Here is a 19672-nt window from a genome sequence, read left to right as displayed (position 1 = left end):
CAGCTGTGCGAGTTCAGGGAATGCAAAAGGAAAATCAAATACTTACACACCTAATAAAAACACTGCTATAAGCGTATGTCCACCTTTATACTAAAGAGCAAAGGACTGAGCTTTGTTCTTTACTTTTTGTTTTACTCTTTAAAGTTTTACACTTCACTCCTGATGTCACTGACCCAGCAGCAGGATGTGCAGCAGCAGCACAAGGGCCGTGGCTGTTGCGGCGGATCCGTTAGCCGTAGCTTCTGGTGGCGGTGCGGCCTCGTCCTGCACCTCACAGGGCTCCCTCCCTGCAGCCCTGCTGTAAGGACAGGACGAGACATTCCGACAGCAGCAAGAGCGTTTGCTTTTATGGGCAGGGTGTGCTCAGGGTCGTATTGCTTGGCCTCGTGGGTGACTTGGGGAGTTGAGATCGCTCCGGCCTTGCCAGGGTGTGTTGTCTGTGGAGCTGACCTGTTCACACAGAGTCCTTCCTCCCCGAGCTCCACTGCCATCCTGACCCTTATTCCAATGGAACTTTCTTCTCTGTTATTTTTTCAATATGTTGGAACAGGATTTGGGGTTTTGTTTTTCAGATGTGTTGTTGTAGGCATCTCCTGAGGCTTGACAGGTTCCCCTGGGCCAGGTTTGCCTGCCGGCTGTTAACCCCCTGACAGCGGGGCCCGCCCTGTGTCGCTGCCACGGCACCAAAATACCCCAAGCACCCTGATTGTGGGTCTGCAATGGGAAGAAAAAAAACCCAGGTGTTTTTGGAAAAAAACCTTCAGTTTGGGGCTTCTGGGAAAGCTAAACCTGTCTGGATTTGTGCAGCTGGAGAGCAGAAACCCCACCATTTTCATGCACAAATCCAAAAATCACCAATTTTGATGTTATGGAGAAGTGCTGAAAAAAACCCAAAATGGGGTATTTTGGAAAAGCAAAACCCCCAAATTTTTGTATTAGAGAAAAGCCAAAAACCCCCCCAGACCCAGTTTGGGGTGAGAGGCCGGCTGTTTGAGGGGCAGTGCTGGGGGTTCTCTGGTGTGGATTATCCGGGGCAGGTCAGTTCTCCGGAGTGGATCATCTGTTGGGGTTGTCCCAGGTGAGTGATCTGCTGCGGGTTATCCCGGGGGGACCCCCTGGTGCGGGTCACCCCCACCATGTGCCCCCACATGCAGACCCCCCCTGCCCCCCCCCCCCCCCCCCCCCGCAGACCCCCCCTGCCCCCCCCCCCCCCCCCCCCCCATGAGGTTTTGCTCCCCCACACAAGGTGAGTGAGAAAAAGCAAGCACGGAGGACGAGAAAGAGCCGTGGTGTGCGTTTTCGCCGGAAAACGCGTTTTCGGCCGAAAACGTGTACGTTTGCACTTCCCCGCCACAGGGAAGCTGCTAGCCGGGAATTCTCTGCCTGGTTCTACCTGCTGCCCGGAACGCTACGCAGGGCAAAAGCGGTTCTCGTCCTCCGTGCTGGTTTTGTCTTTTAATTTAAATTATTGAGTTTCTATCTCAACCCACGAGTTTTCTCCCTTCCCCTTCCCGTTCTCTCCTGTCCCGCTGGTGGGGGCTGTGAGTGAGTGGTTGTGTGGTGCTCAGAGTCCAGCTGGGCCCGAACAACGACACAGGGTTAGTTGCCAGCCCTGCCCAGCTGATGCTTCAGGCTCTCCTTGTTCTTGCCACCATCCTGATGGGCCGTCCTTGTCCTTCACCGCTGCTTTCTAGTGCCTGTTGCTCCACAAGCAGCAGGGCTCACGCGGTGCCTGCGGACCCGTCTGCTGGCTGCTGGGACGTAACGGCCAGAGAGAAAGAGCGAAACGGCTCCGGCACAACTTGCAGCCGTTCTGCCTCTGCAGGGACCTGCAGGCCCCTTCCTCCTGCCCCTTCCTCTGCCCAGCTGGGCTGGGCAAGTACGGCTGTTGCAGAAGCTGCTACACACACTGGGGTTCCTTCTTAGGCTGTCGGCTTTGCCCTGTGTCTGGGCTGCCGAGGCCATCGACTGTGCGTGGGACACAGGCAGCCTGGAGAGCTTTAGCCCGAGTCCTTCCTTTCCCCTGTGGGCAGCAGCGGTTCTGGCGCTGCTACAGGCAGCCGCTGTCTCGGGGCGAGGCGCCGGGACGGCCACAGGCCGCTGTGTGCTCCAGCCGGAGGAAGAGGTGGTTCTCCGGGCCCCCGGTGCAGGGCAAGGGAGGGACGTTCTGCGCTGCCGACGGCTCTTCCCGAGGGAACTGTGCTCTGGTTTCAGCAGGGAAAGGTGTCGGTCCCAGGCAGCCGCGTGTCGCTGTGCACAGCTATTCGGCCAGTGTCTTGCTTGTTGGAGAAAAGGCGTATTTCTTGCCTTGCAGTCCTCCTGGTAGGTCAGAGGGTGGAGTGACAGAAGCCTTTTGCCACCACAGCAAGATGAGAGCTGGATTTCTACCAGCACTGTGTGTCAGCTGTGTTGGTAGCTGAGAAGGGCTGGCAGGGCAGGAGATAGGTAGAGGGGTCCCAAATGAAGAAAGTGAGGGTTGGAGCGTGGGTTTTAAGGAGGTGAAGGAGGCAGCCGAAGGCACTGAGCTGCTCGCCTGAGCCAGTGGCGGAACCGCTCCTCCAGCCCCCCAAGAATCGCGTGTTGCAGGCAGCAGAGCGCTCGCTGGCAGGAGCGCGGGGCTCCGCGGCTGCCCCGAGCAGAGACGGAACCTCCCGGGCGCTGCGGTCACCGGCCGAGGACGTCTCCGAGCCCAAGGGGCCGCCTTGCTCTCCCGGGTCGGGCCCTGCCCGGGAGCCTCGTGCCGGTGCAGGGTGAGGGGAGCGGAGCGCTGGCAGCACAGAGGGGAGGGAAGGTGCGAGCAGCACGGCGGAGCGCGCGGGTCACCAGCGGGTCGTCGCTGAGGTGCAGCTCCGCCGCTGGTTCCTGCTGCCCGCGGCCGCCCCTCGGGCACGAAGCAGCTTTCCGTCCGTGCTGCCGCCGCTGCCGGGGCAGAGGAAGGCGAGCCCTGTCCGCCCGGGGCGCAGCTGCCGCCTTGGGACGGTCGGAGGCGGCTGCTCGGGGCGTCGCTTCTGCTCCCGGGAGATGCTCGGAGGGGCGAAACGGGGCGACGGTGCCACCCGGCGGCCGAAGGTCGGTACTGCAGCTCGGGCCGGGCTGGCGGCGCGGCGCGGGCGTGCTCCGTGCTGCCACCGCGCGGTGGAGGTCGGTACCGCAGCCCAAATCCGCGCCGGCGCTGCCGCCTTCGTGCTCGTTGCTGCCACCCGGTGGCCGACAGCGGGTACTGCAGCCCGGGGTGCGGCTGGCGCCGCCGTCTGGGTGCGCGGTTCTGTCCGGGGGGGCAGCCGGGGGTGGGGGTTTCCCAAGAAGAGGAGGGGCAGGAGGAAGGAAGGAGAAAGAAGCATCTGAGCTGTCCAGTTCTCCCGGCAGTGCCGGGAGCGAGAGCCGCGGTGAGTCCCGGGCCCTCGGGGCCCTGTCGCCCCCCTTGTATGCCCCAGTCCCTTCCTGCCCCTCTCTTTCCCATGCTGTGATTTTTTTTTTTTTTCCTTTTGCTTCTCTATACCTCTTCTTTCTATTCTTCTGTCTTGCTCCCCCTTCCTCTCTCACTTTCTGTCTCTTGTCCTGCTGCTCCCTTTTCTTTTTCTGTCTGCACTTCTGAGGATGAGTTATTTAACAACCTGGCAGAAGGTTGACTAATCAATTCACTTGACAATGAAACTAACTTTTGAGTGTCCTGACAATGAACTACCTTCGTTATAAGACTGAAAACCCTGAACAGGTTAAGAGCCTTTCCCTGAGCAGGTGTAGTCGTAGAAGCATTACATAAGCCCTATTATAAATGTACGTTAATCATTAGCAATCAATACCTAATAGGCATGTTTGGAAAAGCACTAACCTCTGATTTCGGTGTGTAAAAGCAGCATGAAAACCTGCCATTGGTGTACTAGGTTTGTGGAAAAGTCCACCAAGCAGCCAGGCCTGAATAAATACACTCCCTCTCCTGAGCGTGTTAAGATGGGTTTATTGCCCGCTGGGCACGAATCCTCTTTGCAGATAACAGTGTTTTAGCGACCCAGATGGGACGGCTGTAATGCCTTGCCCGGCAGCGACCTTTTGATCGGGGATGCCGTGAGTGCTCTCCCCGACCAGAGTGGGCAAGCAATGCTTACATAAAGAGGTAAGAGACACCCACGTATTCTTTTAGGGGGAGGACTGGAGCTACGGAAGAGGAAGGGAGGAGAGATGGAGAAAGAAGGGTCTGAAGTGGTAAATTTCCCAGGCAGCGCTGAGAGTGAGAGCTGTGGTGAGTCCTGGGACCACGGGGTCCTGTTGCCCCTTCTGTGCATGTGGGCCCTGCCCTGTTGCCCTCTATTCCACACTGATGTGATTTTTTTTTTTTCTTCTCTTTGCCTTTGCTCTCCTCTCTCTTCTGTCCTGCTCCCTCTCCCTCTTTCTCTCTCTTCTTCTAGCTCTACCTTTTTCTTTTTCTCTCTATGCTATTGTCCTGCTCTCTTTCCTTTTTTTGTCATTTTCTGTCTCTCTCCTGCAGGCTAGCACTGGTTTTTTCCTTTTACAGTTCTTTGTCCTGATTGGCATTGGTCCCTTTTCTCCCATAACTTCTCTTGCCTGCTCCCACATGTTCTTTTCCTCTCTGTGCCTGCATGTGCCACTATGTGTCCCCGACTGCCTATTGCCCTCCCCCCTTCTCCACCTCTCTCTCTTTGTCTCACTGATGCCCACCCCCCCTCATTGTGTCCCCATCCCCATCCTCCACCCTGTTCACCTCACCCTTAAGTTTAGGGGATGCAGCGAGATCAAACTTTAGGCCTGTGCAAGGCTGGGGGCTGTGTGCATAGACATGCTGGATACCGATAGTGTTGCGAGACTACTATCTCCTGGCCTGAACAGAGGCCTCCTCTGGTCATTTAAAGTATATGTACCAGCAATAAATTACCCTAAATTCCAGCACAAACTGGCCTGGTGGGTTGGCCAGGGGCCAGGGAACAACTGAGACTGCACAGAAGGACACGGTGAAAAGTTCATCGGCAAGGAAGAGGAGATACTTCATCTATACGACCCCTGCCCAGGAATTTGCAACCACCAAAGGAGCTCAACACGCACACACAAGAGGAGGAGACCTGATTACCACGAGAAGCGAAGGGAGGCGGGGATAACATTATTTTGTAATATATAAACAGGACGAGAGCTGCAAAGGGCACGCATGCTTGTGGAGGAGCGATCCCCCATGTGTCCAGCACTGAATAAACATACCTACTTTACAACTTCACAGTTGTAGAGTCGTGTTTCCGCAGGTCACCCTCTCTCAGACCCTTTGTGCTGCTCCCTGTCTCAACTGTTGATGGCTTCATCTCTCTCTTGTTTTCTGTTCCTGTCTTTTCTCATGCTCCACCTCTGTCCTTCTCTCCGTTGCTCTTGTTGGTTCCAGGCCAGCATCCTACTCCCTGTTTCTCTCTCTTCCGCAGTCGTCTCCTGCTCTCTGTCTCCCTGTCGCTCACCTCTCTTCTAGATGCCTCTGTGCAGCCTCCTCTTTTACCTGATCCCTCTGGCCTGCTCCCCATCCCTGGCTTGATGCTCTTTCTCCACGTCTCTGCCTGGGTCCTGTCCCTCTTCTCATCTCTCGGTTGCTACTGTTTCTTTCTCCATCACTTCCTCACTGCCTGTCCCTTTTCCCTTCTTCCCTCTGTCCTCCATCCTCTCCCGAACATTTTGTCTGTAGAGCTCCATACCACTGCCCATCCCATTGTTTCTTGCTATATCCCCCTGCCCAGTTCAGTGTCCCATTATTTCTTGTGTTGTGCTCCCTGGCTTTTTTCAAATTCTGCAGCCCAGCCATGGTTTTAATTTCTCTCTCTAGTTGTCCTGATCTCTGTGTGTTTTTCTCTCTCATTTCCTCAGCCACTCCAGCTTGTTCTGTACCTTTTGTATCACACTCACTCCTCATTTCTCTGTCCTTCTGTTCTGCTCCTCGCTTATCAGTTTCTCTTTCCTCTGTCCTACTCCTGCACGCTGTGTGTGATTGTTTTGCCAATTATTAGGCCCAGCATAAAGGACACAGCCAGCATAAAAATGAACCAATAACCAAATTGTATTTGATACAAAAGGGTCAGTCCATGGGTGAGCACTGGGGGTACAAACAAGTCAGATTATACATAATTGACATCAATCCCACTGACCCCAGCAATGACACCGCACGACCAGCAATGGGTGGGATAACTGGTGACATGCAGTCTCCCATAGAACGGACAGGAGACAACCGAGTCAACAAGCCAAGCACACAGAGCAAGGCAGCCACAGACTGAATCTCTGCACAGCCCGCGTTTACAAGAGCCAGACCTGCCTGGAGCCCAGTCCCAGGGGGGCAGGAGGTCCTTCCCCAGCAGGGAACTCTGCACAGGGCATCCCCCTCACACACAGACACTGCCCCTCCTGCAATGGTCCCAGCTGTGATCCCTGCGTGGGACACCTGACCTTGGGTTACTCACTGCGGGACCCCTGGGGCTCCTTTACCCCATGGCTCTGGCTGCCAGGAGAAGCTTAAAGGGAAACTCACCCCCTTTGGGAAGGGCTGGGGGAATCACCCCTATGCCAACCTTAATGTGGGGCTGGGGGCTGAAACCCCAGCATTTCAGTGATCGAGTGAGGTTCTGTGTCTAGCAGGCCTCATCTCGTAAGAGCTGTGAGACACCTACATCTTCTCATAAGTGGAGGACAGCCAGATACCTGGAGCTGTAGAAGAGGAAGGGAGAAGGCAAAGAAAAGGAAGAGCCTGACCTGGCAAATTCTCCTGGTAGCGCTGAGAACACGGTAAGTCCCGAGCTCTTGGGCCCCTCTCATCCCTCTTGTGTGGCCTGGTCCCTCCCTGTCTTTCTCCTAGACTCCTCTCTTTCTGGTGCTGCTCAACCTTTTTTGCTCACCTGTATCTTCCGTCTTGCTTGGAGCATCTCCCTGTCCCCATCTTGTAGGTCTTCCCTTTCTCTGCCCTGTACCCAGCCGCTCTTGTTGCCTTTCTCCATCCCTCTCTGTCCAGCTCCCTGTTCCTATTGATGCCCCTTTCTTCTTCCTGCACCCGCTGCTATTCCCTGCGATCTCCATCTCTCTCTTTCCTGCTCCCTGTCCCCCGTTTTTCATTCCTACCTCCGTCCCTCATAGACTGTCTGGCCTTTTTCCTCAGTGTCTTTCTCTCTGGCTGACTCCCTTCTGCTGTTTTTCATTTCCTCCCTATCCATCTTGTTGCCCATCGCTCTTTTGTCTTCTCTCTCTCCATGTGTCGCTGTCTGTCTTCCAGTCACTGTTCTTTAATTCCTCCCTCTTCCCTGTAGCTTGCTGCTATTTTTTTTTTCCCTGTTCTCCATCATGCTCTGTCGGGTGCCCTGTCCCTGTTTATCAGTTCCTCCCTCTGCCCTGCGGTCTGTCTCTTTTCACCATTTAATTTTTGCCTCGCTCTCTCTCTGTCTGGCTCCTTGTGCCGGGTTTGCGAATTCCTTCCTCTGTGCCCCGTACCCCCTGTGATCTTTGCTGCTTTGTGGCCTGTTTCTGGCTGGCGCTCTGTTACTATTCAGTAATTCCTCTCTCGATGCCTTGTAGTCTGTTGCTTCTGTCTTTTCTCCATCTCTCTGTCTCCGTTTCCCCTGTTTTAGAATACACCCCCCCACCCCCACCCCCCTTCTTTCTGTATGCATCAGGATTAGTTTTTGGCTCCAGGTCTCTTTTTTTCTGTGTCTCTGTCCCTGTTTCCTAATTCTTCCTTCTCTGCCCTGTCACATGTAGCGATGTGATTTGTTTTGTGTTCCTTCCCATGGTTTGCTGTCCTGACTCCCCATCGCTGTTGCTTTTTCCTCCCTCTGTGCCCTGTTCTTTGTAGCTTTTTTGTCTTTCTTCCATCTTGCTTGGTCTAGCTCCCTGCTCCCCCCCCTTTTTTTTTTCCCCTCCATGTCTGTTGTGCCACCCATCCCAGCTTTTTTTTTTTCTGCATCTCTATGCTGCTCCTCGTCCTTCTTTGTTGGTTTCTGTCCTGCTCCTCCTTCTTCTTTCTGCTGCCTGTTTTCTTCTCTCCCTGCTGCTTTTTTTTCTGCATATCCACGTTGGGTTCCCTGTCCCCATCCTCTCACCGCCCCATTGCTCATCTCTTGTTTTCTCTCTACCCCTGTACTAGTCAGCTAGCTGCCGCCTTTCTTCTGTCTTCTTGTGTCCTGCATCTTACTCCTCATGTTTGGCAGTTTCCAGCTCTGCCCAGCAGCTTGTTGCTCCAGGAACCGACTGACTGTTCCCGGCTGGACTGAGGAGCGTGGCTCCGGGAACAAGCGCCAAGGTGTGCCAGGGGCAGGGGGAGCATTAGGGGCCCTGAACCCCGGAGCAGACTCACTCCCTTCTGGGACTTGTTCTGTGTGTGACTGAATAAACACTTGCTGGCTGCCGGCTGCCTTTTGTTCTTCCTTTGCCCCAGGTGAGGGGCTGGGAGGGGTGATGATGCTCTGTGGGGGTGGGTGATGGCCTCCAGCTGTGGGCTGGGGCTGGAGGGGCCCCAGGTGTGGGCAGTGAGGCTGATGGCAGCGGCCCCTCCCTGTAAAGGGCTTGCTCCGGGTGGAGGGGCGGGTGCTGCTGTTAAAAACAGGGCAGCCAGTACAGGGGTTGGTGTTAACCAAAGGAGGAGCGGTTGCTGGGCTGTGGCTGTATCGAGGGAGAAGGTGAGCAGAACTCCTGGGGAAGGTGCTTGTGGGGAGGATGGCGGTGCCTGCAGGGTGGCACTGCTTGGTGTTGGAGCTAGTGGCAGGGGCTGCCCAGAGCTGATAGTGGGGACACTGTGGGTCAGGCTGTCCAGGGCTGTTCCTGGTGGGGCTGCTGGGTGTGTTGGGAGGGGTGAGCAACGGTGTTGCTGCAGGGTCAGAAAGCAGAGAAAACTGCCTCTCGCAACCCAGCGGGAGCTGTAGTCCTGGCCTGTGGGGTTTCTGGTCAGCCGCGTTGGTTCCCTGGGTCACGCTGGGATGCGGGGTCTTACAGCGCTTGGCGTGCAGGCGGCCGTGCCGCGTTGGCCAGCGCGTGCCAGGAGCTGTAGGTTCTGCAGACTCGGCTACCAGGCAGCTGCACCGCTCATGGGCGCCCGTAGCGCGGCGCAGTCCTCGCTACCGCCGTGGCCCCTGTGGTGCAGCACGAGGGATAGTTTTGTTGCCGCTTTCGCGTGGATTCCCGGGGGCTTCCAGCTGCTCCCCACCAAGCGTCGTGCCCGTTCCTCGAGAGCGTGTGCGCAGTGACGTGCCGCTTGGCCGCCGCTCGCGCGGGGGGTGGCGCTCGCCCGCGCTAACCGCTGCTGCCTGGCAAACGCCACACGGTGCTGTCGGTGGGCGACACAGAGGTGGCCCCGTGCCCCACGCTGCCGCCCGCCAGCAACGTCAGTGCGATGCTCCGATGCCCGTGGGGGGGTGCGGCCACGCTCGGTGCCCCCTCCTGGTAAGGAAATGCTGCCGCCGCCCCACGTCACGCTGCCGGCGGGCGCTCGGTGCGCAAAGGGCAGGACTGCAGCGCCGGCCCCGCACAGGTGTGCGGCACCGCCAGAGCCGCCTTCCTGCTGCCGCAGCGTGAGGCTTGCTGGGCGTGATTCCTGGTGGTGGGCAAGGGCCGAGGCCGCCGGTGAGGCCAGCCCGCCCCTTTGGCAGGTGTGGGGGCCCCTCCTGCCTGCTGGCCACATGGCAGCGGTGGGGCAGGAAGCTTCACACCGCCTGCTGTGTCAGGCCTCCGCTCTGCTGGAGGTGATCCGGGCCGGGGGAGCCCCAGGGAGTTACCCGAGAGCTGGGACAAAGGCAGAGGGGAAGAAGATGGGTGTCCCCCGGGGGTTGGTGCCGGGTGCCTCCCCAGCTTGCCAGAGCTCCCCTTGAGCTGGCACTGGCCTTGCCCGCACCGTGTCCTGGCCCCAGGTCTCGCACCTCACCCTGAAGCCCGTCCCGTAGCCCCAGGTCACCCCTGAGCCCCGCGGGGATGGCGGCAAGCCGGCCCTTGGCACCTCCGCAGGAGCCCCTGTGGAAGGGGGGCTCCGGCCAGGGGCGATCTACGGTAATAACGGCAGTCGCTTCACCTTCTCCCAGAGGCCTCACCAGGGCCGCGCTTGCCTGTTCCTTCCCTGGGGATGCTGTTGACCGGACCCACTTCAGAACTGTGTGGGGTTCTCTGCCTGCCCTTGTGCTCCTCGCAGCAGAGAGGTGAGAAGGGACAGGCCCCTGGGATGTTTTCTGGCTGTGGACAGGAGCTGTCACAGCTGAAGCTGCAGAGGCCTGAGAAAGGGAAAGAAGAAAATCAAGGGCATGTGGGCAGCAGCTGCCTTCCACTGCAGGAAGAGAGAGCCTGCCTCTCTGGTGAGGAAGGAGCCCTCTGCACAGTCCGCAGGGCTGGACCACCAGCATGGGCCCAGGGTCTGTGCGCATCACCCAGAGTGTGGTACGGCCATGCAGGGAGGGAGCGAGGCTTCGTGTGCAGGAAGCTGTGTCTTGTAAGAGCTGAGAGACACCCGCGTGTTCTTTGAGGTGGAGGGCAGCTGAGCGACTGCACCTCCAGAAAAGGAAGGGAGGAGAGAAGGAGAAAGAAGGGTCTGAATTGGCAAATTTTTCCTGGCAGCGCTGAGAGCGACAGCTGCGGTGAGTCGCAGACCCTCGGGGCCTTGTTGTCCGTCTTGTATGTTTTGGGCTCTCCCCTGGCCCCCTCTCTATCCCATGGTGCTGTGATATTTTTTTTTTTTTTTTTTTCCCTTTACCTCTGCTCTCCTTCTTCCCTGCTCCCACTCCCTCTTGTGTCTTCTTCAGGCTTTCCCTTTTTCTTTTTTCTATATGCCTTGGTCCTGCTCCCTCTCCTTCCTTTTTGTCATCCTCTGTTTCTCTCCTATAGCCTAGTGCTATTTTTTTCCTTTGCAATTCTTGGTCCAGGTCAGCTTTGGGGTCTCTTTTTGCCCACAGCTTTCTCTGGCCTGTTCCCTGGCATTCTTATCCTCGCCGTGCCTGTCTGCCGCTCCATATCCCTGCCTCCCTATTTCCCTCCCTCCTAGTCTTCCTGCCTCTATGCTGTGACCTCGCTCATGCCACCCCTGCTCCTGTATCTCCCTGTCCCCGTCCTCCACCCTGTTCACCTTGCCCTCTCTCAGACCTTCTGTGCTGCTCCCTGTCTCGACTGCTGATGGCTTCATCTCTCTCTCTTGTTCTCTCTTCCTGCCTTCTCTCGTGCTCCAAGTCTGTCCTTCTCTGTGTTACTCTTGTTGGTTCCAGGCCAGCATCCTACTGCCTGTCTCTCTCTTCCGCAGTCGTCTCCTGCTGTCCAGCTCCCTGTCGCTCACCTCTCTTCTAGATGCCTCCGTGCTGACTCCTCTCCTTGCTGATCCCCCCGCCCTGCTCCCCATCGCTGCCTTGGCGCTCTTTCACCACACCACTCCTGCCCTAAAATACTCCCCCTGTAAATGCCGACCCCACCAATACTGCCCCCCCCAGGCTCCCCACAGAAATGATCCCCTCAAATACCCTACCCTGAAACACTTCCTGTAAAATAGTCCCCTCTAAAAAGTCCCCCAGCAAATAATCACGTGGAAATGCTCTGACCTCAAAATATACCCCTGCAAAATAATACTCCTGCTGCCCCTGCACCCCCAGCGAAATAATAATCCCCCCCTAGAAATAAGAATTCCCCCCCCGAAATAATTGTCCCCCAATAATACTCCCCCACCCCTGCAAAATAACAATACTTCCGCCTGTGAAATACAGCTCCGCCACTGAAATGATACTGCTGTGAAAAATCCCCACCCCTCACGCCGCCCTTCCTTCCCCCGCCCACCCGGTAGAATAATACACCCTTCCAAATAATACTCGCCCAATAATACCCCCAGAAATATTACACCCACCCCCCCGTGGAATACTACTACCTCTCCCAGTGAAATAATGTACTCCTTTCCCCCCCCATAATGCTCTCTCTGCCCCCTGCTGAAGTAAGGCTCGCCCCCCCAAGCAAAATTACTCTTCTCCCATCATGTGAAATGTTGCTATCGCCCTGCAAAATAATACCCAGTACTCCCACACACACAGACTGATGTAATGCTACCCCCAATAATATTCCCCCACCCGTACTCCACCCTCCCCCCCATTATAAAACTCTCTGCCCCCCAGAAATACGGTTTACCCCTGTCTGCACAAAATGCCTCCCCCCTGATATAACACTCCCCCCCCAATATAAAACTTACCTTTGAGATGAAGCAAGATAATGCTGCGCTCCTGCGAAATACCACTCCACCACGGCCTGCTAAATACATCTTCCCCCCACACCTCACAAAATAAGATACTTCTAAGGTCTGCTTCCCTGCAGTCTTTCAAACATTTTGGTGCTTCTGCCCTGATTTGGCCTCCAATTACTTTTAATTTCCGCTTTTTTTTCTGGCCTCCGCTTTTTTTTCTGGCCTCCGCTTTGTTCCTGCCTTGATGTGCTCTTTGCACAATCACACGGAATGACGGTTTTGAACCTGCTGAAGGCTCAGTCTCTCTGTTTTGCGGAGGAATCGCTCTGTAACTGTGGAGTCACAAGGCGGGTATGTTCATCCAGCGCCGGGCGCATGGGGGATCGCTCCACCACAAGCATGCGCGTGGTTTGCAGCTCCCGCCCGGCTGATCTGTTGCAGAATAGTGCACGTTCACAGAACGCCCGTACATACACATAGCCTACCCCCGCCTCCCCTCGCTCCTCACGGCAATCAGGTCTCCTCCCCTTGTGCCTGTGCCATGAGCTCTTCAAGTTCCGGGCAGGGGTTGCAAATTTCTGGGCAAGGGTTCTATAGATGAAGCACCTCTTCTTCCTCGCGGATGAACTTTTCACCCTGTTCCTCTGCGCAGCCTCAGTTGTTCCCTGGGCCCTGCCCAGACCGCCAGGCCAGTTTGTGCTGGAATCTCGGGTGATTTGTTGCTGGAACGTACAACTTCATGGACCAGAAGAAACTCCTCTTCAGGCTAGGAGATTGCAGCCTAGCGATGTGATCAGCACCTGGTATGTCTTTGCAAACAGCCCCATACGCCTCCTTTTGTTTTTGCACAAGTCTTGCACCATCAACCTTAAGATTATTTAGACTCCCCATCTCACTTTCCTAGTACAAACTCGTGCCCAGCTCCCATGCCCTTCCCTTCTGCTCCGTGGGCCTTTCCCTTTCAGCTTGTAGCCCGTCCCGATCCCTCTCCCTTTCTCAATCTCTTGCTCTCTCATGCCTTCAATCCCTCTGTCTTCTTGACCGTCCCTTGCTCTCCCTCCTTCCCACCTTCCTTTCCCCCCACAGGTGATTTCTCTCTGTCTTTCTAGTCTCGACCCATCATTACCTCTCTTCCTCTGTCTTGCTCCGTGATCCTGTTTTGCTTCCAACATATGCCTGTAGATACCCCCCCGCTTCCTTTTCTAAGTGATTTCACCGTCGCTAATTCCACCAGGGCCTCTCATCCCTTTTTGGCTATCCAGCCCTTTTCAAACACTAATGCCCATCAGAGCGTGCACCTCCTTCCGGCATCTCCGCTTTCCTGGCAGAAATTTGCCCTGTGGCGTCTAGGCCTCCACTTTCCTGCAGCCTGCCAGTCATTTTGTTCATTCCACCACATTTTGGCCTCTACTTATTCCTGCCTTTCACTTACCCCAACTCTCCCTCCCTCCCTGCCTGCCGCCTGCCTCCCTCCCTCCCTCCCTGCCTGCCTCCCTCCCTGCCTGCCTCCCTCCCTGCCTGCCTCCTTCCCTGCCTGCCTCCTTCCCTGCCTGCCTCCTTCCCTGCCTGCCTCCCTCCTTCCCTGCCTGCCTCCCTCCTCCCTGCCTGCCTCCCTCCTCCCTGCCTGCCTCCCTCCTCCCTGCCTGCCTCCCTCCTCCCTGCCTGCCTCCCTCCTCCCTGCCTGCCTCCCTCCTCCCTGCCTGCCTCCCTCCTCCCTGCCTGCCTCCCTCCTCCCTGCCTGCCTCCCTCCTCCCTGCCTGCCTCCCTCCTCCCTGCCTGCCTCCCTCCTCCCTGCCTGCCTCCCTCCTCCCTGCCTGCCTCCCTCCTCCCTGCCTGCCTCCCTCCTCCCTGCCTGCCTCCCTCCTCCCTGCCTGCCTCCCTCCTCCCTGCCTGCCTCCCTCCTCCCTGCCTGCCTCCCTCCTCCCTGCCTGCCTCCCTCCTCCCTGCCTGCCTCCCTCCTCCCTGCCTGCCTCCCTCCTCCCTGCCTGCCTCCCTCCTCCCTGCCTGCCTCCCTCCTCCCTGCCTGCCTCCCTCCTCCCTGCCTGCCTCCCTCCTCCCTGCCTGCCTCCCTCCTCCCTGCCTGCCTCCCTCCTCCCTGCCTGCCTCCCTCCTCCCTGCCTGCCTCCCTCCTCCCTGCCTGCCTCCCTCCTCCCTGCCTGCCTCCCTCCTCCCTGCCTGCCTCCCTCCTCCCTGCCTGCCTCCCTCCTCCCTGCCTGCCTCCCTCCTCCCTGCCTGCCTCCCTCCTCCCTGCCTGCCTCCCTCCTCCCTGCCTGCCTCCCTCCTCCCTGCCTGCCTCCCTCCTCCCTGCCTGCCTCCCTCCGCTTTCGGCACACCCCCCACGCGGAGAGGACAATGAGGACACTCGAGTTGATGGATGGGGACCGACCCCGAGCTTGGCAGCTTTTCTTAGGGTGAGGAGCCGAGTCCCTTCACCGTTTTGCTTTACGGGAGGGACCGGTTTCTCCCGTTCGCCCTCGGTGCCTGCGGGTCCGCGCCCCGCGGAGAGAGGAACTGAAGGGTGCGGGCGGGCGGCCGCCGCGCCGGGGAGGACGAGGGGGCGGGACCAGGGCGGGAACGCCGCGCGCCGACGTGAGGGGCGGAGCTTTTGCCTGAGGCGAAGGGCGGGAACGGCGCGCGCAGCAGTGAGGCGCCGCGCGGCCGCCTGAGGCGAAGGGCGGGAACGGCGCGCGCAGCGGTGAGGCGCCGCGCGGCCGCCTGAGAGGAGCGGGAGCGGCGCCCCCGGAAAAGGCTGCTCGGCGATCGGCGCCGCCTCGGCGGGGACCTCATCGGCTCGGCTCGGCTCGGGGCGGGCGGGGGTGGACCCGAGTCGCCTGTGGGGGGGCGAGCGCCATTGTCTGAGGGGCTCAGGAGAGTCCTGGACCCGCCAGGCGCGGCAAGGTGCCTGGAGCAGACGAGTGCCCGGCGCAGTCGTCCCTGCAGGAAGTGCTGGAGCAGCGACTCTGGTGAGAAAAGCCGATCTGTGAGGTTTTTTTCGGGGGGGAAGGGGGGGTTGGAGGGCGGCCGGGGTTCGGGTGGTGCTGTGGGCACTTCTCGCTGGGGACAGGCGTCCTTCTCAGACCTGACGGCACACTACTGCCCTTGCAGCAGCTGGTGGCGGAGAAGGGAGAGATGTCCACTGCGTGTGGAAGGACCTGCGAGGCAAGAGCGAGCGGGAGGAGCAGCGGAGGAAGTCTGGGCAGCAAGAGGAAAGAGAAGGGCGCTCTGAACAAAGCGCCGCTGTGAGGGGTGGAGCGGTCGCCTGAGGGGGACCTGCCCGGGGAAGGGGCGAGCAGAAGTCGAACCTGCCTGGGGAAGTACCGGATCGACTTGGGAACAGGGGGGGGGCACGGGACGGGAGCCGCCTTGGGGAGGGGGTCGGTGTCGTCGCCTCGGCGGGGGAGGGGGGGGGAGCAGTGTCGTCGCCTCGGCGGGGGAGGGGGGGGGCAGTGTCGTCGCATCGGCATGGGGGGGGAGCAGTGTCGTCGCCTCGGCGGGGGGGGGGGGGGGGGAAGCAGTGTCGTCGCCTCGGCGGGGGGCGGGGGGAGCAGTGTCGTCGCCTCGGCGGGGGGGGGGGGGGAGCAGTGTCGTCGCCTGGTGGGGGGGAGTGGGGTGGTGTCACCACCTGGGGGGGGAGTGTCGTCAACGGCGGGGGGTGGGGAGCGGAGCTTCCTCAGGGCCGGTGAGAGGGGACTGGAGCTGCCTGAGGAGGGACGGCCATCGCCTCAGGGGCGGAGGAGGGTCCAAGCCTCGCTGAACGCGGCCAGGAGCCCGGAGGAGAAAAGCGCCCGTCGTAGACATCCCTGCAGGAAGTGCTGGAGCACGGACTGGGTGAGAAGCCAATCTGTGAGGTTTTTTTGCGGGGAGGGGGGATGGTGGTGGTGGTGGGAGGGCGGCCGGGGTTCGGGTGGTGCTGTGGCCAGCTCTCGCCGGGGACCAGCATCGCTCTCGGACCTGACGGCATCCTCCTGCCCTTGCAGCAGGCGGCGGAGCGGCGTGGAGGTCTCCGTCCTGTACCGCTGCAGGCCAAGAGGGAGCGGGACGAGGTGCGGAGGAAGTCTGGGCAGCAAGAGGAGGCAGGAGAAGGGCGCTCTGGGCAAAGGGACCTCCCTGTCACCGGGGCTGTGGTCGCACCAGCGTGTCGCCAGGACCTTTGGTGCCCTGGCCGGCTTTGTGCCGGGTGACCCCCCTGTAAGCAGGGCTCGGGTCTTTGGGTTTTTGCCGGCCTTTTGCCACGTCACCCAGTGGTCAGGCTGCCGGGCAGGTGGCAACCCTCTAAGGGGGGTGAGCGGCGCCGTCTCTGCGGCCGGGGCGGGAAGCGGAGCTCCTAAAGCGCGCCGTGGTGGGGAGCCGCAGCCAGGCCGGCCAGCCTGTAAATTGGGCGCGGGGGGGGGCCTGGCAGCAGGGCCGGGGCCTCTGCTCTGTCCTCCGGGTGGGGGAGCTGGCGCCTGGCTGCGCCTTCCTTCCGAGCACCAGCTCCTCGAGAAGCAAGACAAGGCATTGTGAAGGAGCTGCGAGGCCAGAGCGAGGGAGAGGAGGAGCGGCGGGCTGAAGAGAGGGCTGGGGGGAGAGGAGGGAGCTCAGGGCAAAGGGGCCTCCCCACGGCACCGTTGCCGGCACCTTTGGTGTCCTGGCCGGCGCTGCGCCTGGTGACCTCCCTGTAAGCAGGGCTCGGGTCTCTGGCCTTTTGCCCCCTTGCCCCGACGGTTTGGCTGCCCGGAGAGAGGGGCGACCCTGTAAGGAGAGAGCGGCGCCGTCCCCGCACCGAGGGGCAAATGGGGCTCTCTGGCCCCCAAGCCCGCCCTGTAGGCAGGGGAGGGCTGTTTCCCCGGCCCTGGCGGCTTTCCGCCTGCTGGCGGCCTGGCCAGCGTGACCCCCTGGAGTCGAGGCGCGTCGCGGCACTTGTCCCTTGATCCCCCGTGAAGCCCCGTGGCACGTTGAGTCCCTCTGGGCTCCGTGCGTCCGGGGGGGCAGGTCCGAGGCTCTGCTCTCTTGCTCGCGGGAGGGGACGGCTCCCCAGACATTGGCTGCACAGAGCTCACTCTCTCTTCTGGGAAGTTTTCTTTCCCCCCGTCCGTGTCCGTGTGCCTGCCTGTGTCCGCGTCGGTGCGAGTGACCGAGTGAAGGAGCTTCTTGTTTAGGCCCCTGTTGAAATCGCTACAGAGTACTTAGCTTAAACTTCCCGGGAGGGAAAGAGGGGCTCTGTGCAGCAACAGGGGGTCGGTCCCCGCTGAGCCCGCGAGCGGAGGGCGAGTCCCGGCTGTCCCCTCCTTTCCAGGGACGGAGCCAAGCCGCGCGGTCGTAGCACGGCCAACGCGCGACCCGCCCGCAGTCTGGGCCTGGGTGGCTGCCTGTCCTGCTGGCGACCTGCCAGCGTGCCGGCCCCGTACTCGGGGCGAGTGCCACGAGCCGTGGAGCCCTCTGACCCGACGGCCCTGTAAGCAGGGTTGTGCCCGTCCCCCGCCCTCGGCAGGAGGAGCGGGTAGTGAGCGGGCGTCTGCGGCCCCCGGCCTTCGAGGGCAAACGCTCGGCAGTTGTGTCCCCTTCACCGAGAACCGCGGTAGCCTCTAGAAATGCAGGGAACGGCCCTGAGCCAAGTACCTGCCCCAGAGTCCTCGAGACCCTCCCAGAGTTGCCCAGGACGCTCTTGTCCCACAGCAGCCGTGGTGACAGGGAGGGCCCTTTGCCCGCAGCCCCTTTCTCTTTCCCCGGTTTCAGCGTGCCGCTCCTCCTCTCGCTTGCCCTCGCCTCGTAGTTTCTTCCGCAGGCCACGGATGCCTCTCCCTTCTGTCTTCTCCGGGAGCTGGTGCCTGGAAGGAAGGCGCGGTCGGGCGCCAGCTCCTCTGCCTGGACGACGGGGAAGCCGGCCGCCTGAGGGACCTTCCCTCAGCGTGCTCTGGCCCCCGGCCCTCCTTCCTCCCTCCTGCCCCCTGCCCCGGCCTGAGCCACCTCAGACCCCATTTTCTCACCTGGTGGTGCCCGGCGGCTTGGGGGCTTAAAGCATAGAGGGGACAGGGGTACGGCAGGGCAGGGGGAGATTTAGGGGGACAGGCAGCACTTGGTGGGCCTCAGCCGCCAGCCCCTTGCAACCAGCTGCTCCGCAGTGACGCGGCAGCTTCTCCCAAGCGATGAGGAACCCCCGTCGGGAAGTTCTGCTTCCCCAGCCCCCAGAACCTCTTGGGAAAGGGCCGCTGCTGCCGATTCACCTGCCTTCAGGGCAGACAGCGCCCAGCACTCTCGATAGTGCTTGGCTGGCGCCTTGTGTGGGGTGGCGGCCCTGTTAGCGGGGTGCGGGTCAGGGCGCCCCTGTAGCGGAGAGGAGGGGCCTCGTGGGCCTTTGGGACCGGGGCTGCCCTGTAAGTCAGGGCCTGGCCCGTGCCCTGCAGTCCAGGGCACTTTGCAGTCCCGGCAGCGGCTCGAGCCCCCTGTAAGCAGGGGCGCAGCCTCTGTGGCCGCCGCTCTGCATGCCCAGCTCCATTTGCCCAGAGTGCCCGACTTCGAGCCCAGCTCCAGCGCCGGCCACGACTCCACGTGTGGCAGCACCGGAGCACCGATTGGGTAAGAAAAGCCGATCTGTGAGGTTTTTTCGGGGGGGGGGGCGGGGGTATAGGGATGTGTGAGGGCGGCCGGTGTTCAGGTGGTGCTGTGGCCAGCTCTCACCCAGGACCGTCGTCGCTCTCAGACCTGATGGCATTCTCCTGCTCTTGCAGCAGTTGGTCGTGGAGAAGAAGGGAGAGACATCCACCGCGTGCAGAAGGACCTGCGAGGCAAGTGCGAGCGGGAGGAGTAGCGGCAGCGGTCCGGCAAAGAGGCGAGAGAAAGCCCTCCTGGGCAGGGGATCTCCCTGTCACCTGGGCTGTGGTCGCCTCCAGCGTCCCTGCCCCTTTGGGGATGTTTTCTTTGCCTCGTGAGCAAGTACTCGGCTCTTGGTAGTTCTCCAGTTTTAGAACCTGCTCCCATTCCACCTGACGATGACCCAACTTCCTGAAGTTTTCTCAAAACTCCTTCCTGTACTTGGATGTGGCTGCACCAGCCGTGGGGAGCGGGAGGGCTCTGCAGCCACCCGCAGCGCCCTTTGAGGCTGCGTGGGATGCCGGGGGAAGAGCAGTCGGGAGCAGGGTTTTGGAGGTGGATTCCCCTGCTCTGAGTGCTTCTCTTTCCGCACCTGTACGGGGAAGGAAGCGGCTGGATCTCAGCCTCTGGAGGAGCACGTTCCTCTTCCCTGCCCCAAAAGGGCGTTTGTGCCCACCCTTTCCCCATCTGTTCAGTGCCGGGGGTGCTCAGTCAGATGCTTTCTCCAACTGGGTGTTCCCCATTTAGCTCCTTTTCTGCCCAACTCGGCTTTAACCGCTGCCAGCCACATGGCGCTGCGCATGGGATTTGAACCTTTGGCAGCCGCTGGAATGTTTGCGGCGTGTGTTGGTCCTGGCTGCTTGCAAGGGGACTCTCGGGGTGAAGCGCTAAGGCTTGGACAATAGGGCCAAGCCAGAGTTGACTTGTAGACGAGTCCTGTGTATTTTA

At 60.0% G+C, this 19672-nt stretch overlaps 2 long non-coding RNA genes across 5 annotated transcripts; both read left to right on the top strand.

Annotated features, from left to right (window-relative positions):
• Positions 1-2965: 2965 nt before the first annotated feature.
• Positions 2966-8290, top strand: LOC141955005 (uncharacterized). 4 transcript variants are annotated; one of them, XR_012632318.1, is made up of 4 exons: positions 2966-3069; positions 4142-4240; positions 6616-6762; positions 8175-8290. It is a non-coding gene; the product is annotated as an uncharacterized LOC141955005 (long non-coding RNA). The 4 variants fall into 4 exon arrangements; XR_012632316.1 differs by lacking the exon at positions 2966-3069 and adding an exon at positions 3311-3386; XR_012632317.1 differs by lacking the exon at positions 2966-3069 and adding an exon at positions 3578-4065.
• A 10293-nt stretch (positions 8291-18583) lies between these two features.
• On the top strand, positions 18584-19224 carry LOC141967037 (uncharacterized). Its single transcript, XR_012634648.1, has 2 exons — positions 18584-18709; positions 18862-19224. It is a non-coding gene; the product is annotated as an uncharacterized LOC141967037 (long non-coding RNA).
• The last annotated feature ends 448 nt before the right edge of the window (positions 19225-19672 follow it).

This window comes from Athene noctua, chromosome 1 (assembly GCF_965140245.1).
Source record: "Athene noctua chromosome 1, bAthNoc1.hap1.1, whole genome shotgun sequence".
Classification (NCBI taxonomy): Eukaryota; Metazoa; Chordata; class Aves; order Strigiformes; family Strigidae; genus Athene; species Athene noctua.
Note: the sequence above shows the minus strand (reverse complement) of the source record. Positions and strands in the feature narration are given on the sequence as shown.